The following is a 26,801-nucleotide window of genomic DNA, read 5'->3' on the forward strand; positions in this document are numbered from 1 at the left end:
GGAAGATGCTCCAGGCCCCGTATCATCTTTGTGGCCCTCTGCTGGACTCTTTCCAGGAGATCCCTGTCTTTTTTGTACCAGGGAGCCCAGAACTAGACACAGTACTCAGTTACAGTACTCAGTACACAGTATGTCAGCTCTCTAATAGTGGGATGAAAACCATTATGTCTCAAAAACCCACTGAGTCAGGTGTATTAGAACCAGAATCAATTTAAAGTTTTGGTTTGGAAAGATGAGACGTAAAATTCATGGAAAAATGCAGAAAATAAGGTGAACTTTATTCTGAGAACAGCTGAGAAAAGGGGAGGAGTAATGTGGTGGGAGGAGTAAAGTAGAAGTGGTTCATACATAATTGGCAGTGTTTCTTTTGATATAGCAATACATCTTATACCTTTATAACATATATGGTGAATTTTATTGGACTTGCATAAAACCCTGATAGAATTAAACAGACTGAAAAAAGAACAGATCTATAGGCATATGTCATCTTGCAAAATCAAAACCTTTATGGTAGTAGAGTTTGTTAGTCATGGTGCTGCAGTCCTGTGATTTATTTTCTTGTGAGAGGTCTAGAAATTACAAAATATATTATGGACCTTTTTTATTAATACAAATAATAAAAAATAAAACCACTAAAATATTAAAAAAAAAAAAAAGCCCCTTGAGTCCATTAACTTCATTGCATGCAATTGTAAAAGAAATAGCTTTGGATTATCTGAAAATTGAAAATCCTGTAGGAATAGATTAGCTCATATACATGCTACCCAAGAGAAAAAAAAAATTGTCACGTATTTTGCTTAAGGTGTGGGAGGAAAAAACAAATCAAATAGCATTTTACAAGTGCATGTGATAACTTGAATTTAAAACAAGATATGTATTATTCAAGTAATTCTAAGCATGGTATAGTAAATTTTTCATGAAGGTTCAGAAAAAAGCTGACAGAAATATTATTTAAACTGAGTGTTTTTGATGCTGAACTTGAAAGTGGGGGATTTAATAGAACTTTTTTTAATATGACGAGACTCAGATAACATCATATTTGGCAATGTGCTTTATTGGTTTTTGGATTAGAGTTTTTTCATATTTTTTTTTTCTTCAAACTAATAAAATTCATGTAGCTGTCAGTTTGGATTTGATCCCTATTTTGTTTTGCCTCAACAGTGTAATCTCAATCAATCTAACTTATTTTATGCTGTGTTTACAGCGTATAAAGATGCCAAATCACTCATGTCTCGATGCTGGTATGTTATCAAAAGTTTGAATGAATATCAAGGCTTAGGACAACTGAGAAAGATGAGGCTCAGAACATCAATGGTTGTGTGGCAGCATGGGCTGGACAAATTCTTCTGTCTCTACACCACTGCTTATCACTGCATTGTGTTATCAGACCCATACAAATTAGGTTTGCTCTGGGAAGTACAGCTTCATTTTGATCCATTGATCTGGATAGGCTGGAGCGATGGGCTGAGGCCAACTGTATGAAGTTCAACAAGGCCAAGTGCCGGGTCCTGCACCTGGGCTGCAACAACCCCAAGCAGAGCTACAGGCTGGGAGATGAGTGGCTGGAAAGCTGCCTGGCCGAGAGGGACCTGGGAGTATTGGTTGATAGTCGGCTGAATATGAGCCAGCAGTGTGCCCAGGTGGCCAAGAAGGCCAACAGCATCCTGGCTTGCATAAGAAGCAGCGTGGCCAGCAGGTCTAGGGAAGTGATTGTGCCCCTGTACTCGGCTCTGGTGAGGCCGCACCTCGAGTACTGTGTTCAGTTTTGGGCCCCTTGCTACAGGAAGGACATGGACGTGCTCGAGCGAGTCCAGAGAAGGGCGACCAAGCTGGTGAGGGGTCTGGAGAACAAGTCTTACGAGGAGCGGCTGAGGGAGCTGGGCTTGTTCAGCCTGGAGAAGAGGAGGCTCAGGGGCGACCTTATCGCTCTCTACAGTTACCTTAAAGGAGGCTGTAGAGAGGTGGGGGTTGGTCTGTTCTCCCACGTGCCTGGTGACAGGACGAGGGGGAATGGGCGAAAGTTGCGACAGGGGAGTTTTAGGTTGGATGTTAGGAAGTACTTCTTTACCGAAAGGGTTATTAAGCATTGGAACGGGCTGCCCAGGGAGGTGGTGGAGTCACCATCCCTGGAGGTCTTTAAAAGACGTTTAGATGTAGAGCTTAGGGATATGGTTTAGTGGAGTACTTAGTGTTAGGTCGGAGGTTGGACTCGATGATCTTGAGGTCTCTTCCAACCTAGAAATCTGTGATACTGTGATACTGTGATTTGATCTGAGCAAATGTGGTAGAGTCCATGAGGAGGATGGATAATGGACAATTGTTTATGGTACTGTGAGATCTCTGTTTTAACCCTAGCCTTCCTTGCTCCTGATTTACTGTCATTTCTGATGCAATCTCTGCACCTTCTTTGTTGGATTCCTTCTTTCCTTGTGACTGCTGGCAGAAGGGGGGGGGGGGGGGGGGGAGCAGTCAAGAGATGCATTAGAAATGACCTCAACTATATTGACTAAATTAATAGCAGGATAACTCTAAATACACTTGCCGTGACTGCTTTTTATTGCATCATTTTTATATAGATTTTGAACAATTAAGGGACTGTATTTTCACCATACTTTCATGCAGTATGTGGCTGAGTGAGGTCCAAATCTCAGATGAGAAATCTATATGCTGCTGTAGAATGCTATGATAATAAGAATTAAACTGGTAGCTTGAAAAATGTGAGCTTATTTCCCTAAGAATTTCTGGGCTTGTTTTTTCTTCCTTTTTTTAAAGTTGGCTTTACCTCAACCTTCTGATTCAATAGTATTTTATTTCTGGTGTGTAAGATGATGTTAAGAAAACAAATCCCTTGAGTATAATTTGTTAGCCAGGCAAAATGTTTCAGGGGAAGAAGTTGCAGAGAAACATTTCAATTACAGTTTTAGTCCCTAACTTGTGATGACTCACAAGCAGGCAGGAATGTTAGCAGTGAATTTATCCTCTGAGGGCCATCTCAGGTGGCATTTGAGATGATTAGAAAATTAGGAGGAGGGATTAAAGTAAAATATCAGGCAGAGGAGCATCTTGTGCCAAAGTTGGAGGATCAAATTTCAACCTTTGGAAAGGAATTGCAAGCTCAGAATGAGAATTATAACGGTCTAAATGAGAAGGCTGAGAGGGCTGGGCATTTCTCTGTAGCTTTGGTATAGGATACCCTGTGCCTTCACAGGAAAATGGAAGTGACAGAGAATCAAATTAGAATACAGAATGTGAGGTTGCTTGGCAAGAAAGTGAAGGGCAGGGAATAACTGCAACTAGGGGTGTGATGTAGGGGTTACTTGAACTTTGCATTTCAGCTGCTGTTGATGAGGCATAAAGTTTTACTGCGCTCCTCAAACTTTCTTTTACTGTTAAAAAGACATATGTTTGGGAATTATTTTGGTGAAATATTTACTGCAACTCCTTGTCTTATTTCTTCATGAGGTAATGAAGAAGCATCAATATAAGTGAAAAGTACAGTCTGCATCTTAAGAGTAGAACAGTTTCTCACCAGTGCAGAGAGTTGTTGGGTTTTGATTATTTTAATTGTCAAACTTTCAGCTTCTTGCTTATATATATCATTGTAATTTCTTTTTAGATAATCAGATACAGCTCTTTGCAGATTTTCTTGGAGTAATATGGTTAGAGCCTATTCTCAACCAGATTTCTTGTCAGTATAATCTTCTATATTGTAATATCTTGCTAGAGACTGTGCAAGTGTTTTGGGTTTGGTTTGGTTTTTTCCCCAGAACATGTTCTTTCATTAAAGTACCAGCCTAATAATTCCTTACAAATGCTACTTACTAAAGGTGTCCTTTGCTAAACAGTATTTTCACTGTTTAGAATAAACAGAAGTTCAGTGTAATTGTGTTATAAAACAGAATATGTTTTCTGTAATTGTGCACATGGCTATGCCTGAACCTTAGGCAGAGGCAAATAATGCTAGCTGCTGGGTGTGTGTAATACTGTAGCTCTGTTAAGACAGATTCTTAGTAGGAAATCAGATTCTGGTAGGAAATCTGTCTCCAGAACCTCCTCCTGGTGTATGTAGTGGAGTGGCAAATACATGTAAGGTGATAGTAAGTTAATAGTGAGGCATGCACAAAATAATGTGGGCATTTCGGTTCTTCTACATTATAAATAAATAATGGCAATAGTGAATGTGTGGTGCAGTATTTGGGCTCATCTCTTAAAAATCCTCACTTCTTTCTAGTAAAGAATCTTCAGTGCATCTTTATGGGAGGAAAGTGTTTTGATACCATATCAATATCATTTGATTCCTGCTTGGTCACTTACATGTTACTGATGAATTTGGCACAAATTTTATAGACTCCTTAAAATGTTCTTCCCTCCTTTCCACTTTTCTCCCCTTTCTTCCCCTCACTGTTTTAATGTTGTTTTTAATTCTAAACTTTCACCATATCATCAGTCTTCAGGAATAAGCAAATGCATGAATTGAGGCACAGAGAAAGTGACTTGTGCTCTCATATCTTTTCCAGTAGCTGATCTCTTGTCTCTTGAGCCTCTGAGTGACTCTGTATGCCAGTCCTGGATGACAAATCTTAGATGAGTTTTAGGTTCTCACCCTTTGACCCCCATGTGATTCGTTTTTCTCTGAAAATAATCTAGCACTTCATTGCCAGGGGGTATTAGTTTGGCCTAAGTAAAATGATTCAGAAGTCTTACTCCTTTTCACATGGTTTGGTATCTAGTTAAATTTGAAATCCTCACTGAAGCGTGTTGGAAAAGACATCTTAGTAAACAGATGCCAAAGACTAAAAGAATACTGAGGACAATTACTGTCTTTCCAAAAAGAGAATCTCTACAGCACTGAGATGAGTTTTATTGTCAATATAAGCATAAATTGATATATAGTCTATAGTATGCATATATTGTCAGTTCCAAGCCTCTTTAGTGGGTAGAAAGCACTTTAGCTCTTGTCCTGATAGCCCTGCTCCTTTTTATAAACTCAAAAGTTCTGTTAAGTAAAAAACATTCTGAACAATTTTATACCAACTTTTCATTATTTAGCGTGAAAATGAATTTACTTCAAAGAATCTTCTGTCTTCCTTTTTCCTAAAATGTTATGTTGGCAATTTTTTGTTGGTGGTGTTTTTTTTTTTTTTTTGTGTGTTTGTTTTAGGCCAAGTCCAATTTATACCCTTGCTGGTTGTGAAAACCCTGAAATCTCTTTCTAGCTGTACTGAAACTAACAAAGGAATGAAAATCCTGATGTTTATGTTAGTTTTTGGAAAGTTGCTGTGTCTATATAATGAATTAGGCACAACTAATTAGCTAAGCATCACAATTGAGAAGATTTCTGTTAACTGAACTTCAAAGCTTTAATGCTGACTATTTGCAGGACAGTGTGCATGCTACAATCATCACTGTACTTGTACTTGTCTGTCAATTTTAATAGTGTCAGCAGTAACATGAGCTATGCACTGACTTCCTTAACAGAAGCTGGAGTTATGGGTATCCTGATGACAATAATAGGTTTTCAAAACCTTCCTGAAGCTTAACAGGATTTGACCATACAAAAGTATGGTCAAATTTCATTTAAAAATAAAAAATAAAAAATAAAAAAATCCAGTTATAACAACTGAATTATAACACAAATAGTGTATTTTAAGTCAGATTCACAGAAAAGGCTTTTTAGCTTATCAAGGCCAGTCCCTTGCTAATGGGGACTTAATCTTCACAGAAGTTTAAACAAGATACTGTTGTAAGAAGAACGTGTGTTCTGTGTTTTAGTGGAAACTTCTTTGTCACTTATAATCATCTCTCATCTGGTGTTTTTCTAATGAGCATGATTTTCTTGATTATTTTTGCACGTGCAAAGGACTTGAATTCCCATACTAAATGTATAGAAATGCTTTCATTCATTCATATGATAACACCTTTTTTCCTTAAAGTGCACCCATGTATAGTATTCCAGATGGGAGCTGGAGACTAGCTTTGTGAGTCAGATAGTAAAAAACAGGAGGGTAAAGGGTGGCTGAGAAGTAATGGGCAAAGACCTATGCTATCTTACATCCAGTAATGATTTCCGTCCCTTTAGGTGAAGGACTGAGAAGTTCTGGCAGCATGTTTCACAGCAGGTCAGTTCCTTCTCAGAAGTAAAAACTGAGTATGAATTCCTTGCAAAAAAAATAATATATGTATATATATATGTATGTATATTTCCCAGCAAATGCATGATTTCATGCATATAAATTGAGGATATAGTCTTATTTCCAAGTTGAAAACTTTTTATTTACCTATTTGATCAATTTCTGTAGGTTATTCTGTACTCTATAAATTTTCCTTGGGGTTATTTACAACATTTTCCAATGCAGTGTTGGTTGCAAGTTAAATTAATTTGTCACTTATTTTCTTTTCTGCTTTTTGATATGAATTTTAATATATTTAGCATAAATAATAGCTTCTGCCTTAAGGAGTTTACAATAAAAAATAGGGATATGTACAGTATGGACTAAGAATATCTTGTTTACAATTATAAACTTGCCTCTTTGCAGCTATTGAGAAAGCACTCCATTATAGAATGGGACTAGAGTGAAAGACAGTTAATAGCTTGGCTTTAACATAGAATCTTCCTTATGATGCTAGTCAACACCTTCAGAAAATATTGTTGACAATGACAATAGCTACTCAAAGTTCACACAATTTCTGAAACATAAATAATATTTAAGGATGGCTTTTTCCCTCTCACTTTTTCCATATACCATTTATTTTTCCTGTACTTAAATTGGTGCTCTGATGAATGAATAGACGTACACACAGCACTGATCCTTATCTTATTAGCCTTCTGGATCTGATTTTATCTCACTAAGAGACAGAATTTGGCTGCAGCTCAACACTTGCTGCTGTCACACATGTTACTGGGCATACTAAGAGCTACTTTGTCACTGTAAGGGATTGCTGGATTAGGGACCAGCTCAACCCTATTCAGAAAAGAGGTGAGAAACGTGCACACTTTTAGGAAAGTGTCCAAGCTGTTGACCTTAGTATTCATTGGAGGGATGAGTGTGCCCTGATTTGCTTTCTTGAGCTTTGCCCTGTTTATTTATTAAATATTGATGAATACTTCTACTGTAGCAAGTCTACTTCTGGGATTAGTTTCCTTCTACAGTACTGGGTTGCGCCATTTTGCTTCCTCTTATAAGAACTGTTTTACAAGAGCTTAAAACACTGTTAGTAAGAGGGCAATCCTTACTTTCCAAATGAGTTCTTTTTACCAGGACTTTAAAAACCTATGCCAAATTAACCTATATGCAGTTTAAATGCATGTAACACAATCATTGCAGATCAGAAAGAGTTAAGTGCATAAAAGAATTGCACTAACACAATAGCTTTCATTACAGAGCTTTGGAAAATGATAATTTTGAAAATACTTGTGTACATATATATATGAGCAGAAACTTATTCAAGACTAATAACGCTCAGAGAGGAGACTATCATGTCTGGTGTTCACCTGCCTAGATGACATTTGTTTCTGTTGATAATCACAGAAAGCCATTTACAGTAGGTTTGATCTACACAGCCTGTACTAAGAAGATACTCTTTTTCACTTGATGTGGAAATCATAGGTTCTAAAGATGTGGTTTTTAAAGGCCTACAACCAATCTTGTTCACTTGCACTTAGTTCGCTACTCCTGATGTTTGAGGCCCTCCTCTACTCTAAGTTAGATGAATCTTTTTAGATATGATTGGTTTTCATGCTTGGCAGTTCCCTCTGTCTATTCCTTTGATGGTTCACTGGTACGTTATAACTAGAAAAATGTAATATTTTTGAAGCTTACATTTTAAGAAGCATTAGCTCAGAGGCCATGTGGGTCAGCTGGACAGGTTCAGCAGAACAAGCAGAAATCAGTATAAGTGGGTGCTGCATACCTATTTTCTTTGTGGGAAAATCCAGTCACTGAATCATCCCTGTCAGACAATTTGAGCAGCTCTACTTGCACAGTTGGACTCTCTTCTTGGACTTTTAGTTGTGAGACTTACTTTGTGTCCAGCTGTCAGAATATTCTATGGATCATGCTTGTAATTTTTCACTTGCCTGAGTTTTCTTCTGTTTAACCCTCAGTTCAGTGATCACGGCTGCAATCCTTTTCTGATTGATAGTGAACCTGAGTAGAAAATGCTTGCTTCATGTGAAAATGTTCAAAAGAACTTTTATATGATAAGTTGAAATATGTTTGTGGTTATTTCTTCATGTTTGCTTTTTAAATTCCACTAGAATAATAATAATAATAATAATAATAATAATAATAATAATAATAATAATAATAATAATAAACTGTGTTGCTGGTTCCCACTATGGCTTAGTGATCATTATCTGATGTGCTTTCTCTGGTTTAGATTGGAAAACCTATCATAAACTTTAGAAACTTTTCTGGTGGAAAAAGTACTCCAAGTTTTATATTCTCACAAAGGGCTTAGATTTTTTGAAAGACAAAGAACTTAAAATTAACAGATATTGTGTTCAAAAATCTGTAGTTATTTCCAACCAGGGGTGCTTACCATAACTGTGCAAGTTCACCTATATGCAAAAGTTTGATTACTCTTTCTGCACTTGTAGAAGTGGACCTGGTGAGTGAAACAGACTTTTTCCTACTTATAAAGCTGTTTTCACATAGGAAAACATCGATTTTAGTTGCACTAATGTGTAACAGATGCCACCAAAACAGGGAGCTTCACCCACATTGTGTGGTCTCTCAGCATGAGTAACCCCCATCAGTGTTTTATACAAGGAGGAAATAAAGTCTTAATTAGTTACTCTCCTGCCCTTTAAATTTGTCCTATTATGTACTAAACACAAGGTGATGGTTAAAGGTACATTAGTACAGTGCACCAGTTGCTATAGCATTGCTTATCTCAAAGTCCAAAAATTCAAGTGATGTGGTCTTGTTGCTCTTTTCTGCAAGATGGCTGCTAATCAGGAGATCTAATGAATAACATTTAACAGTATCACATCCGCATGCATACCATTAATTCATGAAGTTCTTCATTAGTGCTTCAACTTTGGTTTGCTATCTCTTCACAGTAAAGAATGTATTGGGAAAGGCTTGCTAGCAGGCCTCCTTTGTAAGGTCTTACTGCTGAACTCTTGAAAGAGTAAATTGAAGTATTATGAAAAGACACAGTTCAAATTAAATGATGTTTTGGAACAAAAGAATCAAAGCTACTTTCAAAAGCATTGCTGTCATGGCTGTGCGACTTTCATATTCTGGCTAAATATTTTAATACTGAAATGGGACCCAGTTTGGAAGACCTGGTGGTGGAGCTGAATGCTGTTTCCTAATTACCAGTTGACTTATAAGGGGCTAAAGAGCATAGCCAGGGCAGCATTAGCAAGAAATTGTTTTGTTTCGTTTTGTTTTTTAAAAAAGAGAGAATCTATCCAAGTCATCTTTGATTGGAATTACCTGGACTCTTTACTTGAACACTTCAAGGTATAGGATTTTTAACATTTTACCTCTAAGAAAACGGTGATATTTATGAGGATGTTTACAGTTGCTTCTGAAATACCCATATTTGGCAGTATGAAAGACAAAATACTGAATTTTGCTGTCTTCTTGACTTCTTTCTTCTTGAAGTATCTTATTTTCCTTACAATTGTTCTATAGCTTTTGTGGATGTACTGTTATCTTTCAGACTACTACTGTTGGTTAGAAACGAGCACTACTTGTAGTTGTCCTTTTAAAAGAAGGTGAAAAATAGCAAGGAAGTAAGTGTAAAAGGAAGAAGATGCAGGAGGCAGCTGGAGAGGTAAAGTAAGGTTGACATTATTGTTGAAACAGTAATACACAAATGAGAAATCCAACTAGCCTGCAGAAAGCCTAAAGGCATTGAAAAGCATCTTCTAACGATGCCATCCAGAACCTGGGGTAGTCTACAGGTTCTGTGTGTGTATTTGTTTTTTAATTCCCTGGGAATCTGGTCCACTAAATGTGGGTCCCAAGCCACCTCCTGACTGGAATTAAATGTATTCCTAGGGGTGAAGTGGTCTGTTTTTCTATTCTGTTTCTCTGCTTCAACTCCTTTGCTTTCCCATTTCTTCAGTTCTTTTGTATCTCATTTTCATAATTTATCATTTTTCTTTCTACAACTTTGTTTTCTTTGTAACATCTCTCTGCTCTGTTTAAATATATTTTTGCCTCCACTGCACTTCTGATTTAGATAATTCCTTTCTTTCTTTGCTTAATTCTTTTTCCATCCTCTACTGCCCTCTCTGATGACTGTCTTTTTTTTGCTCCCCTCTGTGTTTGCTGTTCTTTCCTGTGCTCCTGATTTTTTGATCCATTGTCACAGTGCTTTGCCTGTCACCTTTATTGTCATTTTTATTTTTTAATTTCCTTTCTTCCTTACATCTAATGGTACGAAGCCTATATCTTAATGTGTTTTCAGACCACCAAAATCAAGGTAAAATATTCAGACCAATGAAATTATATGCAAATTGGAATTAAAGACAGACTTCTTCTACATTTCTCCTAATTTTCCTCTCTGAGGGTGAGGCAGAGCATCAAAAACCTCTTGTATATCAAAAGTGTTTTTCTATTTATCAAAATGACTTGTAACAGTTGATAATTCCTTACTAAGTGGACAAATTTGCTTCCAATGAATTTGTAATTGACCTCAAGCTACATAAATTCTAGATATTTTCTTTGCTTGTGTTACATTAACACTCTAAAATGTACGATGAAGATTGAGATCACCATGGTATGTGAATTTCATAAAACACATCCCTAAAACAGAGATAAGAAACAAAGTGAGTGATATCCCTGAAGATCTAGAGACAGGTTTTCAGAGGTTTTTAGAGCCAGGAATTTATTAAAAATCCTTCCCAGCTATAAGAGAGGAAGGTGAGCCAACACGAAGACAAGACGGACATGGACTTATTCCAAATCTCACAGGAGACCCATCCATGGAAAAGAAAACAAGTATGCTGAGAGCTTTAGTCTCCAGCACCAGTGGCTTTTTGATCATTTGACTGTGGGAGGTCTTAATGACAAGACTTCCCTATTGCATTATAAAACTATTTTTCTTCTTCTGTGGTGCTATGCCTCTGCTGAGGAAAACAGCATGTATAGAAAGTGAAAAACTGAAACTGTCAACTTGCATTGGTCAAACGTCTTCTACCTTAAAAGGAATATGAAAAGCTATATTCAATTCAGAAGGCTATTTTTTCCTCTCCATAATAGGTTTGAACATAGAAATTAACAAAATTAACATTGTTTTAGGATTAACCCCTTCAAAGATTTGATATCCTCAGAATAGCAATTTTTAGCAGTAGTCTTGATTTCTTCCAATCTAGTAGTGGAATATCCCTAATACCACACTCTTAGGTCCTGCTTTCCTTCTGCATCTTTCAAAGAGTCTTACAACCAGAATTATAATAATCATCATTATAATATAAGTATTTATATTATATATATATTTATCATTTTTATATTTTAGATATTTATATTATATATTTATATATAATTATAATAATTATCATTATTCGCATTTTACTGCCAAACTCAGGCTTTCATGATAAAGGTTGATAAAGGTTTAAATCTTGTATAACATTTTTCTGCTCTGCTCCCTGAAACAGGATTGAAACCCTGGCCTACCTGAAGTCAGTGGCAAACAGCCCCATTAACCTCCAATGGGGCACCCTCAGTGCCTGTCATCTATTTTACTTTCTCAGTTCTTAATACCTGGGAAAATTGAATTCACTGAAGCAATGTCTACTTTAGGCCAGGCTCCAGAGAATTTTAGCTGAAATTCATCCTTCAGAGATCTGGATGGATCATAAGTTTTGCCTTCCAGCAAATGGAGAATAAAGGGGGCCCTTAAACCCCACTACTTTTTCTGCAAACTTTCTAACAAATATCACTCAAAAAAAGGGGGCTGGGAGGCAGACACGACAAAGTATTTCTGCAAGGGATCCTTGGTTTGGGGTATTGCAGTTATTTCAGCAAGCTTTATTTAGCTGCAGGAGGCTGTCTTACAATTTGTCCAAATATTTTAGATGTACAACAGAAATGTTGAAACACATGAGCCTGATAAAGATAGGAAAGTTCATCAGTTCATTGGAGCTTTGAGTTTCAGATGAGGTAAAGCATAATAATAATAAAAATGTGAATAAAAAAATGCAATGTAAGTTTTCTTCAGTGTCTTACTTCTGTAGACTTATCAACATCAGGATGGCTTGAGCGTCTCTTGTTAATTAAAACAGGTACCATTTGCAATTCCAGATTTCTTCATTTGGTATATTATGTCTCAACAAAAGCATACCCAGTGCTTGACTGTAGTCCACTCAATTAGTTTTCTAGCTGGAATAGGCAAAGTGGTGTTTAGTGCAAAGAAAGTGCAGACTTGATTGCTAACCCTACGCACCTTAACATTGTAATTACCTGAACTTCTACATACCAATGGGGTTGGGACATCTGGATAATCAGAAACTCAGAATTTCTTAACTCTTTCTTGTCATAAATCATAGCTCTTCCATGATTTTCCCTGCTTAAAGCGTTTTTGAGGTTCAAAAGGAGCAGTGAGAATGTTCCTTAGAACAATTTGGAACTCAGGAGACACGGGTTTCTCTCTCATTACCAGTTGTTTCCATTGTATTAATAGTCCCCTGAGTTTGCTTTGTATGTACAGAAATTTGGGATGACACACATCAGCATGTGCCTCCAGGACAAACAAAATTTCTTTATCGCCAACCTAAACCCTTCTAAGTGTAATGCAGCTAGTAAACTAGTCTACACTTTACTTTCATTGTGTTCTTAACCGCCTTAATCTAATTTATCTAATCTATCTTAATCAAATCTTGCTAAATAGTTATTTTAAGTCTAATACGTGCTCAGAGACTGCTTCTGAATTACTTTTTTTTTTTTTTTTCCTTCTTTCTTAAAAATTGCACTTTGGATTAAAGTGGAACCCCAACATACCCCCTAAGAAATCTCATCTGAGGTTTGAATTTTGGGATCACAGAAGTTTTCTGGCTATGTAATAGCACAGCAAAGCCAATGCAGATATCCTTATCCAGGCTTCCATCTTCTATCTTTCACATCCAAAGCAGAAATAAATGTATTAATCCAAAAAGGGTATCTGGTCAAAATGCTACTCCCTTCTCACGCAAGCACTTTGAACGCTGAAAGAACAGCAGGGGTTTCTCATGCTTAGTGACTGAATTAGAGAGGTAACAGGGGGGCCTTTGTGAGGGAAAGTACATAGGGAAAAGAAGCTGGTATGAAAGAGGGGTGGGGGGAAGGGGAGCCCTTCTGTGGCTTCTGTCTCAGCTTAAAATTGTAACGATGTCACTTCTCATTGTAAGGGTTCAAAGGGTTAATAGAAGGAGGGATTTTCATTGCATTGTGCATAGTACCTGTGATAGTTTCAGTTTAAACTTTAAAGGACAGGTGAAAAGAGAGAGAGAGATGAATGCCTGCCTTATATATTGGATAAATTGTTCATTCGTGTGAAATGCTGACCTCTGTCATCCTGCCAATCTGACTAGGCCCTAGGGTGAGTGGCTGCTTGAGTGCTGGTTGCAAAAGTTAAAGCTGCCTGGGGAGTATTTTAAAAGGACAGTGTTAAGGTTGGTGTACCCAAAATCTGACCTTTTTTTTTTTTTTTTCTCCTCCCTCTTACATCTATTTGAAAAGTTCCTGTGGTTCTTTATTATTTTAAATCTTCTAAAACAAAATTCTTCAATTGTTATTGAAGGCTAGTGTTTAGGAGAAGAAGCTGTGAGAATTCAACATTTAGTGTGGCAAAGCAGACATCAGGAAGAAAAAAAGATGCTGAAATGAAACACATGGGGGTACTGTCATTGAATTAGGTAATAATTAGGTACAGAAAATTCAGGCTGAATTCAGAAATTCAGGTAAGGAAGGGATCATTGCAAAAGAGCAAGGATAATTTTTACTCATGAAAATATCAATGTAGGTCTAAATTTAAGTTCAAAAGATGTTAATTTAGAACCTTTATTTTTGGTTTAGTAGTTTTTTGTTCTATTTATAACTTTTTATTCTTCCTTGTTAATATTAGTTATATACTATTGTCCTGGTTTCAGTTAGGATAGAGTTAATTTTCCTCCTAGTAGCTGGTAGGGTGCTATGTTTTGGATTAGGATGAGAAGAGCGCTGATAACATGCTGATGTTTTAATTGTTGCAGAGCAGTGCTTACACCAGGCCAAGGACTTTTCGGCTTCTCGCTCTGTCCTGCCAGCGAGCAGGCTGGGGGTGCAGCAGGAGCTGGGAGGGGACAGACCCAGGACAGCTGACCCAAACTGGCCAAAGGGGTATTCCATACCATCTGATGTCATGCTAAACAATATATAGGGGTGGCTGGCCGGGGTGGGGGGGCCGGCTGCTCGGGGATAGGGTGGGCATCGGTCAGCGGGTGGTGAGCAATTGCATTGTGCATCACTTGTTTCGTACACATTATTAGTAGTAGTACTATTATTATTATTATAATTATTTCCCTGTCTTAATAAACTGTCTTTATCTCAACTCACAGGCTTCACTTTCCCGTTTCTCTCCCCCATCCCAGAGAGGGAGGGGGGAGGGTGAGCGAACGGCTGTGTGGTGTTTAACTGCCGACTGGGTTATACCACAACAACTATTCCTGCTATAACTGAAATATACTCTTCCCCCAAATTTATTTCCTTTTCTTGATGGCCTAATTAAAAACATATTACATCAACACCATTTTCTGCATTACGACATAGTATCCCAAGAGCCTCACCACTTGCTAGAAAAACTATCACACAAATACTTTACCTACTCAAATAATTTCTAGTTTAATTGGAAAATAAATAAAATAACTAAATGTGCAATTGATAAAAGGAAAAGACAAGAGGAAGCAGTGATGTTCACAGAATCACAGAATCATCTAGGTTGGAAGAGACCTCCAAGATCACTGAGTCCAACCTCTGACCCAACTCTAACAAAGTCCTTCACTAAACCATATCACTAAGCTCAACATCTAAACGTCTTTTAAAGACCTCCAGGGATGGTGACTCCACCACCTCCCTGGGAAGCCCATTCCAATGCCTAACAACCCTTTCAGTTAAGAAGTTCTTCTTAATATCCAACCTAAACCTCCCCTGGCGCAACTTTAGTCCATTCCCCCTCGTCCTGTCACCAGGCATGTGGGAGAATAGACCAATCCCCACCTCGCTACAGCCTCCTTTAATGTACCTATAGACAGCGATAAGGTCGCCCCTGAGCCTTCTCTTCTCCAGGCTGAACAAGCCCAGCTCCCTCAGCTGCTCCTCGTAAGACTTGTTCTCCAGACCCCTCACCAGCTTTGTTGCCCTTCTCTGGACTCTCTCGAGCACCTCCGTTAAAGTAAATTTTTTTTTTCACTTAAATATGATCTTTCCCAGAAAATGCAAAAGAAAGAAATACTTCAAAACATGAACTCTTAGGACCTTTGTTCATCACTTGTTTACCCTACAAAATTTCAGAGAGCTATTAAAATGAACAACATGTAATACATTGTGTGGTCACAAGAGGGCAACCGTATTGGACACATACGTTCACTTTCGAGTTAACCTTTCCAAGCTTTCATGAGTTTATCCTGTTTTTAAAAAAGTTTTCCAATGAACTGTGAGGTTCATTTCTGATTTCCTTCTCAGTTCTGAAAAACAGGCAGCTATTAAGAAACTCTGGTATGTCACAATCTATTTCCCAACTCTGAAATGTTATTTTTCTCCCTCTCTATGTTAGATAGGCTTTTTCTTAAATCCTGGAGGAGTAGATCGCATTGCCCTTTGCAGTGGGATAGGGCAGCTGTAGTGCCTGCGTGGAGAAGTGTCACAGTTGCTGGTCCAGCTTCAAGTTTACAGGAGTGGTCACAGAGAATATGGAGTCTGAGGGATAATTGGTTCCTCTACCCCTTCCCAACCCAAAGCCTCACAAATCATTCTGGGCCTTGGGAATATCACTTTTTCAAAGTCTTTGAAAGATATACCAAATTCCAGTACTTTCTAACAAAGATGTTAACTGATTTTCCCCCATGCACACCCCACACGTCACCTTTTCCTAGACAAACCTCTATAATGATTTTTAAACTCTATTTATCTTTGTAGCTAAGATTAAAATTTCCCATGTTCTCTAAAGTAGAGTAAAGACCCAGGCAGCAGTAAAGAAGCTGTCTTGGTTAAAAGACACTCTGCCTGCTGCCAACAAGGCTATTTAGTGTTTCTCTCTATTACATCCATCTGTAGCTAATTCTATAGTTTATGGTAATAGTGCCCTCCAGAGGAATTTTGAAGGAATTATAATATTCGGAGCTAATACAAAAGATGTTTTAAAAGTCAATGCAACAGGAAAATGGAATATTATTAAAATGATAAAATACTTGAACCTCGGAGGAAAATAAAATCTCAATATCAAAGCTCTTTCTATTTTGCATGCACATTTACATCTAAGAAAACCGTATCCTACTTACAATAGGCTTCTTCGTAGCCTGATAGCAAACACGAAGTTTGCATAATTCCATTTGAATAAAGGAAGTAAAAGTAGATCAACCAAGTGAAGAATAAGATAACTATTTCTAGTCTGCAGCAGTAAAGGACATGAACAATGTATTATGAGTGGGCTCCAGCCCGTTTAGGCTGTCTGGATTTTTCCTGGACTCGCTGCTGTGAAGTAGACATGGCACAGTTAACTGAGGCAGTAAGAAGTAAATGCAGATGTTCAAGGTGTTTTGTGGATGAGGTTTATTTTGATACCAAGATAAATCATGCATATATTCTCAAATTCCAGTATCAAGCTTTTTTCATGGCTGTTGACTGTAACATGCTGCGAGGCTAGGCCTCGAAGGAAGGGTGTGTTATGTGGTACAACGTGATACCTTATTTTAGACCGTGTCCTGGAGGCCTGTGATGCAGCCTTCTGAGGTGACACCTGAGCATCAGGTGTATTCATATTTACTTGTTATTCTTTATTAAGCTCTCAGGCTGTAAGACTGACTTGGTCTGCTAGACATTCTGAGACTCTCCCTCTCCTGTCCTCCTCCAGAAAACACCCAACCCTTAATGAAAACCTAATTGATAGCGAGTTCTGTATTCATTTGCTTTTAGGCATACCCCAGGCTTGTGTTTGACCTGAACATTGCAGGCTTCCAGTCAGGTATCCTAGCTCAGAGTTTTGCATCAGCAGAGCTCCCATGCTGATGCTACCAGAACAGGTAGGAGCAGTCTGGTGTTCCCATGCTTAGAATCAGATTCATCTGGTAAATTTAGCTCTTCCTTGGGAAGTAGGGGAGACAGTTTTGCTGTTTGTGATGCATCATTTTGTAACAGGGTCACTGCCTTCAGTCTAAAATTTCTTCTAAATGGAGGTTTCTGATTTTGAAAATGAACCCTAAAGGAGAGTGAAGTGAGCAAGTGTTGTGGTTTAACCCGGCTGGCAGCTAAACACCACACAGCCGTTCGCTCACCCTCCCCCCTCCCTCTCTGGGATGGGGGAGAGAAACGGGAAAGTGAAGCCGGTGAGTTGAGATAAAGACAGTTTATTAAGACAGGAATATAATAATAACAATAATAATAATAATAGTGATAATGATAATAGTATTAATAATAATAATGTGTAAGAAAACAAGTGATGCACAATGCAATTGCTCACCACCCGCTGACCGATGCCCAGCCTATCCCCGAGCAGCCGGCCCCCCCACCCCGGCCAGCCACCCCTATATGTTGTTTAGCATGACGTCAGATGGTATGGAATACCCCTTTGGCCAGTTTGGGTCAGCTGTCCTGGGTCTGTTCCCTCCCAGCTCCTGCTGCACCCCTAGCCTGCCTGCTGGCAGGACAGAGCGAGAAGCCGAAAAGTCCTTGGCCTGGTGTAAACACTGCTCTGCAACAATTAAAACATCAGCATGTTATCAGCGCTCTTCTCATCCTAATCCAAAACATAGCACCCTACCAGCTACTAGGAGGGAAAATTAACTCTGTCCTAACTGGAACCAGGACAGCAAGGCATAACCTGTTGGGGCAGGGGTGACTCAGTGTTTAGTGCAGGGACTATACCAAACCTCATCACTTCCTGGGTTTTCACTTTCCCCAGCAACTGTGGTGGAAAGTATCTACCTTCCTGTCTGCCTTTGTGTCATCAGTGCATGGTGGTTTTAGCTGTCTTGTAGGCCAAGGCGATGATGGATGATACTACCTGTTTCTTTTATAGTAGTTTCCCCTACACTGCCTTCTCATCCAAAAGTACTAGGAAATTGTTGCCAATGTAAGGACTATTAAACTCTTTGAATAAAGGATTTTCATAGGTTGTTGGATGGGTGGAACTGAGAAGACCTCTCTCTTGCTTTTCTCTCTCTTCCTTTCCTAACCTAGTGCTTGCCAGACTAACTAATTTCATTGTGAGCTGGGAACCTGTCTCTGAAAGACACCAGCCATCTCTAGAGGCTGTTGTGAAAGGTAGCACTAGGGATACTAGCTCCTATTCTTCTGTTTTCCCCTGAGGTACCCATAGCCCAGCAGAGCTTTCCTCTTCTGCCCTCCACAGTGGGGCCTTTGCAGCTCCCCTCTAACTGAACACATGTAGTAGCTCACCTGTGATGTGAAGCACCGTGCTACTCACTCCTGACTCCTGTCTCAGCAGATTTGTTCCTGTACTGGAAAGGAAGACAGAGACAGAGCAACTGGAATAATAGGGGTTGGATCAGCCGCCCAAAATAGTGCCAGATAGGACACAAACCTAAGTCATGACTGCTGCAGTGAGGTAAGTACCTGTGGTGTCATCGAGTAAGGTGCATATTTAGAGCTGCAGAACTGCTGTGGTGTGAATTTACTACTCAGCCCCAGTGGACACACCTGATCTGTTCCATTATACAGGTCCTCTTATTCATAAATACAGAAACATCATTAGCAAAACCATGAACAGGCTAGCACAGGATCTGACACAGCAGAGAACAATTGCTACTGTAAGAATAATCTGTACAGGCAGCGCTGATGGAGAAAGTACTTTGCTCTGATAGATACACAAAGCTGGATTTTCAGCACTGAGAGAATCTCTTTGCCAGCCACTAATTTAAGGGCCTGTCCAACTGTGGTGGAGGGGTGCTGCGAGCTTAATTTCATATAGCAGTTTGCAGAAATATATATTATTGCAGATAAGCAGTCCCTTTGCATTATTTATAAGGAAACAAGTAAATTATTGTTGTTTTTCATGCTGCAGGTAAAGTTTTAATGAAAACAATAACGAATGCTTTGCTGGCATGCATATGCAACCTAAGTATGCAGCCAAATTAGCTATCTAAGCAGATGCTTTATATCCTGAATTGCCTATAAGGAATGCTGTTCAGTTGGTTTAAAAATTATATATACACCACTAACTAATTTTTTGTAAAAGACATTTTGTTTTGTTTTGTTTTGTTTTTTCAAAGCAAGTGTTTCAGTCATAGTGTCAGCAAGTATGACTATAAAATTAAAGTAGAAAGAAAGACGCAAGAAGCTACCTTTGTGCAAGAAGTTCAGGGAAAATTCAGAAATACTGTATTTTTAAAGATATTGTAGTACTGTAATATACACGTTATAGCAAATGTAAGAAAAGCATCCTCTCAGAAATGCAAATCAAGACAGTGTTAATACTGTGCAAGTAAACTATTGTTTTGACCTTAGATGTCTGTACTTTGTGTTTAAACTATTACATCTTTTCTTTGATAAAGACAATAGAGCATATAACAGTCAGCTGTTATACTAGGTTTACAGTTATGTATTAGCCTGTAGCATAGTATGTAAGGGTTTATAATATAAGATTTTATAATTTTATCGGTTGACCTGAAAGTACTTTTGGCGTCATGCTCATGAGTGCAAGGTATACAAGTGGGTCTTTATTACCATTGCCCTTTCCCTATTTTGCAGACACTTTGGAGCTGAATTTAAAGCCATACTTAATTCTGGTTCTCCTCAAGGTGGTAATACTAACAGTTCCCTGAGGCAGCATGGGATCAATTCTGCCAAGCTACAGTAACAAAGTCACCTTGGCTCAGGTTCACCAGAGTGGCTGAGTTCTTTACTTTGGGGCTGTTCTGTACCCTGTTTCTGCTCCAGAAATCCTCTAGAGCTGCTCCCCATGGCTGCAATGGGAAGGGGTCTTAAAAATGGTGATGAACCAGCTTGCTAAATTTTCCTTAGGAAAAGCTGCTGAAGTACATAGGGAGCTTGTCTTAACAGTGTGCTAGTAACACAATACTATGTTTTTATATTTGTACAGTGTATGATATGAACAATTTCTGGAGGTCAACAAACCCTGTTGAATGCATTGCAATGTCAAAGCTGAATTTCACAGAAAGCCATTGAACAGGCACACTGGATTGGGAAGGTGAATAGAACAGCAGCAGCAAAATCACAGGAGGTAAGAGATATGGAAGAAAACACAAATTTAAAGAGCAGTATGAAAAAGAGCTTTGGGTTTAGGCACTCTTAAAGCACTTTAGCTTTGGAAAGTTTGTCTCTTTCACCTGAAATGTGTGGCTTTAGTTCTCCTTTTCTGAAGCATTTAAGCTCCTTTCTTGGGCCACTTAGTGTTTATTAGACTTTATATATATATATATAATACGTTTATGTCTATATATAAAAGCCTAATATATATATATGTAAGCACATATACAGTATCTACACATGTATGCATGTATATATAAATACATGCCTATGTATTATATATCTCATATGTATTTTTATATATATACACATATATAAAAATCTGCATAAATGTCTTATTTTAACTATCTTTTAAGATGGATGTGATGTGACTGTTCTCCATTTTAGCACTCAATTTTCTCAGCAATTTGATTTTTGAAGCTGGAGTCGTTGTTGCTCTCAGAAACAACTCCAGTAAACCGTGTTGTTCCTTTTACAGGATCAAAGTACAAAGATGTTCAAATAAAAAGAGAGATTAAAATATGTAGTCTACATTTAGTCATGGCTAGCTTTCTAGTTGGTTAGTACAGACTGTAGGGGTAGGATTTTCGCTACAGGGTATTTCAAAGCTCAGGAAGGTGTTGGTAACTCAGTAACTTTGTATATTATGTGTAGGTGTCAGCAGAGCTTGTAAATGTTTTCTATATAGAATATAATATATTCTATGTATTTCTCATAGAAAAGTGAAACTTTGCTTCCCCCCCTCTCTTATTCTCTCCCTGTCATTTCCCTTGACTTATTCTATGTGAATAAATGAGAGTGAGGAGTGTTTTCAGAATTGAAAAGTCCTTTTTGCCCTTTACAACAAAAGTCTTCTTCACAGATGAATCATGTCATAATGACTCAACCACTATGTGGTGTTTGTTCCAACTTGTATTTTCCTTGCCCAGAAGAATCTACCATGCTGGGTTTTACTAAACAGGTAAGGTACAGTCCATGCTCTATGAACCTTGTAAGTGAGAAGGAAATACAGGTCTGTAATGCAGCAAACCAGATATTAACCACATCTTTTTTGTTACCAGAATTCTTGTTCATCCGCGGTTTAAATAAATCCTGACATTGTTCACTTTTTTTTGTTGTTGTTTTCACCAGCATATGGAAAAACCCTATTTTGTGTGTATAGCTTTGCTGATACCTTGTCATCGCCTTCGTGCAGCAGTGCTTTGGAGCACTGATCTAAGAGAAGTAGTATCACACCATCTGCAAGCAGGGTATCAACAACCATGAATCTTCCTCATAAAGGGCAGACTTCCGACAGGGGCCATATTTGTCAGTGATAATGATAGACATGATGACATTCCCTGCAGCCAGACATAAAGCTTAATTGCTGCTGTGCCTGACACGGTGATCTCTGTTCCTTGCTTCACAGTTTCGGGAAAATGACAGTAGGTGGCACTGGAGAACAGTAACACGGGAGGTTGGATCTGTTACGAAATGGAACAGCCTCCGTACTGGCTCGATGTTTAGCCAGGTTTCTGTCCCCACAGACTGCTGAAACACTTTGCTGTATTCCCCTCAGAAACCTGCTATAGTCGAAGCCTCAAGGCTTCAAACGCAAGGGTGTGATTTGTGAAAGCTTCAAACTGTGTGAAGCAAGGCTGAACAACAGCCTACTGAAGATGCATCTGGGGGTATGTAAGAGTAATTATTTTGCCAGCTCTTTACCTGCAGCTTTTTGTCAGACCTAGGTCATACACATGAGTTTATACATGGCTAAATCAACATATGATTCATCTTTAATTTTAGTGAGCTGTAGGCTACTGCCAGTTGGTGGAGCAGCAAGAGTATCTAACAGAAGAAAAGGCAGTGTCCCAGGGAGTCTCCAGTTTTTTTTGTCTCTGGAGATGATATCCCATAGGCCAGCTAAAGGGGGGGTTGGGTGGGGGGGAAGATAATTCTTCAGAGTTCTAGGAGGAAATCAGGGTAGAAAAGTGACTCAGCAGTTTTCTGCCTACTACTTTGATGGGAAACAGAAAATAAATAATTGCAAAAATGTTCAGGGTTTCCCAAGGAAAATCTTCATAACTTTCTTGTGGAAATCACCATGGGTAGAGGAGGACATGTCCCAGTTCATATTACACATATAGCCTTCTGTGTTTGCTTGGGAATATGAGCTCTTCCCATGCATATTTCCTCTGTTTTCTCTACCCTCCTCCTTTTACTACATCCAGTCACTGTGAGATGAAGCAACATCACACAGTCACACTGCCATAAACTCTGAAATAGCAGCTCCTAAAATTGGTGTGATGCTGTCTCTCAGGATCGCTTCAAAGTAATCACTGGTAACAACTACAGTGCAGTATAAATGCCACCAAATAGTTTGTGGCGCAAACTATTGTGACATTTTTTAAGGGTTGCAGAATATATGAGAAGAAAAACATCACCTTTCACCAACTGAAATAAGTTTTGTCCTTGGCTAACTGCTTTTAAATCACAATGACATCACTGACAGCTTTTGTGGTACTTTGAAGGGCAGAGTTTTCCCAAGAACGCTTTATCAAATTATTACTTCATTCAGTTTATCAGATATAAGATATCTATAATTAATTATTAACTTTCAGTGCTTTATCCTAATCTGTTCAGTCTTGCCGTACAGCCTTTTATAACTGAAATAGTCACATTTACACTGACCACCTCACCATTTTTGAGGATATTTTCCTGCTTGTAACAACCTTAGAGTAGATTAGGATTGGGATTTTTTGTCAGTTTTGAATAGCCGCCTCAGTGTGGCAATTTATACCTTTTTAAGGAAAAGTACGAAACTTTGAGGCAGATCGTCCCTGAGGGAACTCCCTCCATGTTGTGCCTGGAGCAGCCTCTGCTGCTTCTTTTAGTGGTGAAGGGTCCTGGGCTCCCTGAGGTCTAGGAATATGTTCATGACCAGTGCTGTGTTTTTACTTCAGGCCCTATTTAGAGGGACAAAGGTTTCATCAGTCTGCGGCCAATATCCCACCTTAAGGGTCTTCCCCTTTAGACTGTCCCAGCTCTCAGAGTGAGGAGCCAAATGCGGAGGACCTCTCTGCCAGACAGTATTTGTACCTTCCCTTTCTCCTGTGAGCAAAGCGCTCATTTCAGAGCACTCACCACCAGTGGCAAATAGAAGCTGCATGAAGATGGAGTAGAGTAAAATTTCTGAATCCTGTTGTAATGCAGAAGTCATTCTGAGGCAAATCTTTCCAAGCCTTTCCCATGAAGTTGTCTTGTTATTTTAAGCTGTCTGGTTATTTTAAGCATGCTTGATACTTGTACTTTAAGTGTGAGATCATCTACCACCATATTTAAAGGGGGGGGTGGGGGGTGAGTAGGATTCTCAGATAATGAGAGACAACAGATAAGGTGTTTCCTTTTTATTGTTACTGCTGTTTGAAATTTCCCTGAAGGAAGAGGTGGGAAAGAATCATCACCTTAGTAAACCGGTTACACAGGAAGGGAAGCTTCTGACGACTAAGTTACACCCCCTTCGTGTTGAAAGCACATAGGTCATCTGAATGTGTCTGTGAACAGGAAGAAATAGGAGACTATATCCTTCTAACAAATTGTGTGTTTCAGGTAAGAGGTTGCAACATATATTCTTACTGCTTAGCACTAGCCCAGTATTGCACTTCTGGGATCCGATGAAAAGAGAAAATTGAGCCTACAGCGCACAAAGCTTTTATGCTAGTATGCATGTGCATGCTGAAATAAGGGAAGCATTTTTGCGTGCTTAGCCAGCAGCTGCAATGTCGGGAGCATTGTGTAATGCTGTCTGCTCCCTTGGTTTGTAGTGACTACTTTACAGAATTTTGGGGGATTTTCCCTTAAAGCCCCAGATACCAGAACCATACAATTATGTGAAAGCATGGGCTGTCATTTGAAAAGAAAAGGAAGTCTTCATAATTGCATGGAAAAATAGTGAAAATCTCCAAAATGTGAATTCAGAAACCTTAAAAAGTAAACTTTAAAACAACAACAAAACTCACATTATAAATTTTGCTTCATTGGTGATTTCTGAAAATCCATTGTTGTCAACACGCTTTGCATGATTTGGATACAGTAATAGTGAGTGGCTGGCAAAATTACAAACCCTTTCTTGAACTTGGGTGTTGCTTTGAAAAGGATTAGGAGTTGGTCTAAGTTCAGAGCCTAATCTTACTAAACCAAAGAGCAGGTGAGACTTAAACCACTGAGATTTACAGCATGACATGCTGAGTTTACAGTCTAAATGGTTAGCTTTAAATGTGTGTCCATATAAAGTAGACATGGTTCTACAAACAGTGCTGTATGTGTCTGCTCCCTGAGGTCCTCCCTTTGCAGTGGTCAGGGCTGGAAGAGGAAGCCTGATGTGTAGTGCAGACTCCTAATTTCTCATGGCCCCTCTGCCCACTGAAAAGAACAGGGCAGCAGACAATGCAGATGGCCCTTCTAGCACTATATCTAACTTGCCTGCATTTAAAGATGGCTAAGAAAGCAGTACTTCTGAACAGTATGGAGAGTACAGGAAATAAGCAGTCGTACACAGATAGATGGAGGTGTGATGTGTGTTTATTTAGCTGTCTCAGAAACAGCTAAATACTGGGATACTATACATAAGAGCTGTAGTGGTGTAAGAAGCAGGGTTAGCTATTAGCTATTTATGTATTATTATAAATGGAATTTGTATGAAATGTCAAGAAAATATTTTAGAAACATTTAAATGGGACTGAAAAGCATTGTATTTTCTGTGCCTCTATTACAGTGTTACAGGTAGCCAAACTTTATTAAGGAATGTAGGACTGGAGGGAGAGGTCATTGTGAATCTGTGATTTCATGGATGCATCTTCTCTTTCTTGTTATCTTTCTTTTATTCAACTGCTATAGAAAGGTGAAGAAGAGAAGAAGTTGCAAAAGAGGGCAATTGTTACTTCTGTGCTTATTAAAATATTTCTGGGAAAAAAAAAAAGTCATCTGAATCTAAAAGTGTAATTCATGATTCACTGTGACGGAAATGGCAGGGACTAGGCTGGTAATTGAAGTCCATGGTGTAGATCCCCATTCAGTGTGGTCATTTTGGTTTTCTGGCTTAGTGAAACTGCATAAATAAATATGTATTTTTTCCCCCCAGCACAGTTAGAGCAAAGCAAACCAAGCTACACAACACATGGAATCACTAAGCTCAGTGCTTGAAAGAGTCGTTCAACCTCTAACTTGGAGATCTCATTTCAGCCTATTTAACTTTTCATTTCTCTTTTCGTTCCTGACTGTAGGTGACAGGAACCTATGCCACCTAGAGTTTGACTTCAAATAAAACAAAAATAAATAAAGTTGTGATGAATACCTTCTGCTGTAATACAGGTTTTCATTACTAGGCAGTATTATCTAAGTTAATATAGTATAGATCTTGGGGACATATTGGAAAAGCAATTTGTGGTGCTAAGCTTTAACAATATCTGAGTGCACTTTTCATCTTGGTAGTGTTTTTTTACTGCTAGGGAATATATTTTTTATTGAATTATTAAATCAGATGTTTCCATTTCTTTTGTGTGATAAAGTACTCAGCACAACTGTGTACTTTATGTGGTATTGTTATTCCATGCCATTTGTGTTTTAAGCTACTTCTGTATCAGTAAATAAAACAGGCCGTATCCTTAAGGGCAAGTAGCACAGAATAATTTGGGTTTTAGAATTAAACTCTCTTCCTAAAAAAAAAAGTCTCCAGTACATGCTGCTAATCTGAACCATAGGACTAGTTGGCACATCCCAAAATCAGATCAGGAAGTTTGCTGATAACAGTGTGAATGATGAACTACTGAAGAAAACTTATTTCCTGGCCTGTTAATTTAGTAACAAAAATATAACCTCAGGATTTTCAGATGTATTTGTTTTGAGGAAAAAAAAAAAAAAGATTGGTTTATTTATATTTGATTTTTTTTCATTTATATATGCCATATGCAAGCTTTTGAGGTGTAGTATTTGGAATATTAGTTGGAGATCCAAGTCTTCTATATTTTACACTTGTTCTTTCACTTGCTAAACCTCTGTCACCTGATTACACCAGGATAAAAAGTGTTAGAATATGAAGAAATTGTAGATTCACAAAAAGAGAGAAGTATGTGAATGAAACTGCCATTAAAGTGGCCATTAATATGAATATTTCCTACCCTCTTGTTTTAGATTCCGGCCTATGGTGTGATATACAAGTATAAAACAACGGATGTTTTCTTTAATATTTGTCAGAATTGGTATTTTAGATCAGTTGTTCCAGGCATCCTGTTGATATTATTTATGAGACCAGGAAATAAAAAAATTAAATTAATTTTAAGGGTACCTGGAAATGAGGATCAAGAAAAAGAGTACTCATGCTCTGGATGAAGAAAATCTTCACACTCT

The 26,801-nt window shown here is 38.4% G+C and overlaps 1 protein-coding gene across 11 annotated transcripts in view; it reads left to right on the plus strand.

The window, feature by feature from the left end:
* PIK3C2G (phosphatidylinositol-4-phosphate 3-kinase catalytic subunit type 2 gamma) overlaps nucleotides 1-26,801 on the plus strand; it is a 333,879-nt gene that overhangs the window by 98,731 nt on the left and 208,347 nt on the right. For 5 of the 11 annotated variants that reach the window (XM_080599406.1, XM_080599408.1, XM_080599400.1 and 2 more), the window contains 2 exons: nucleotides 18,637-18,756; nucleotides 20,251-20,391. The gene's annotated coding sequence lies outside the window, so the exon portion shown is untranslated. Of the gene's footprint in view, nucleotides 1-1,606; nucleotides 1,833-9,770; nucleotides 9,790-18,636; nucleotides 18,757-20,250; nucleotides 20,392-21,267; nucleotides 21,379-23,152; nucleotides 24,006-26,801 lie in introns of those variants that run through there. The other 6 variants (XM_080599407.1, XM_080599404.1, XM_080599409.1 and 3 more) reach the window with 6 other exon arrangements.

This window comes from Anser brachyrhynchus (assembly GCF_964034855.1).
Source record: "Anser brachyrhynchus genome assembly, chromosome: 1".
NCBI lineage: Eukaryota > Metazoa > Chordata > Aves > Anseriformes > Anatidae > Anser > Anser brachyrhynchus.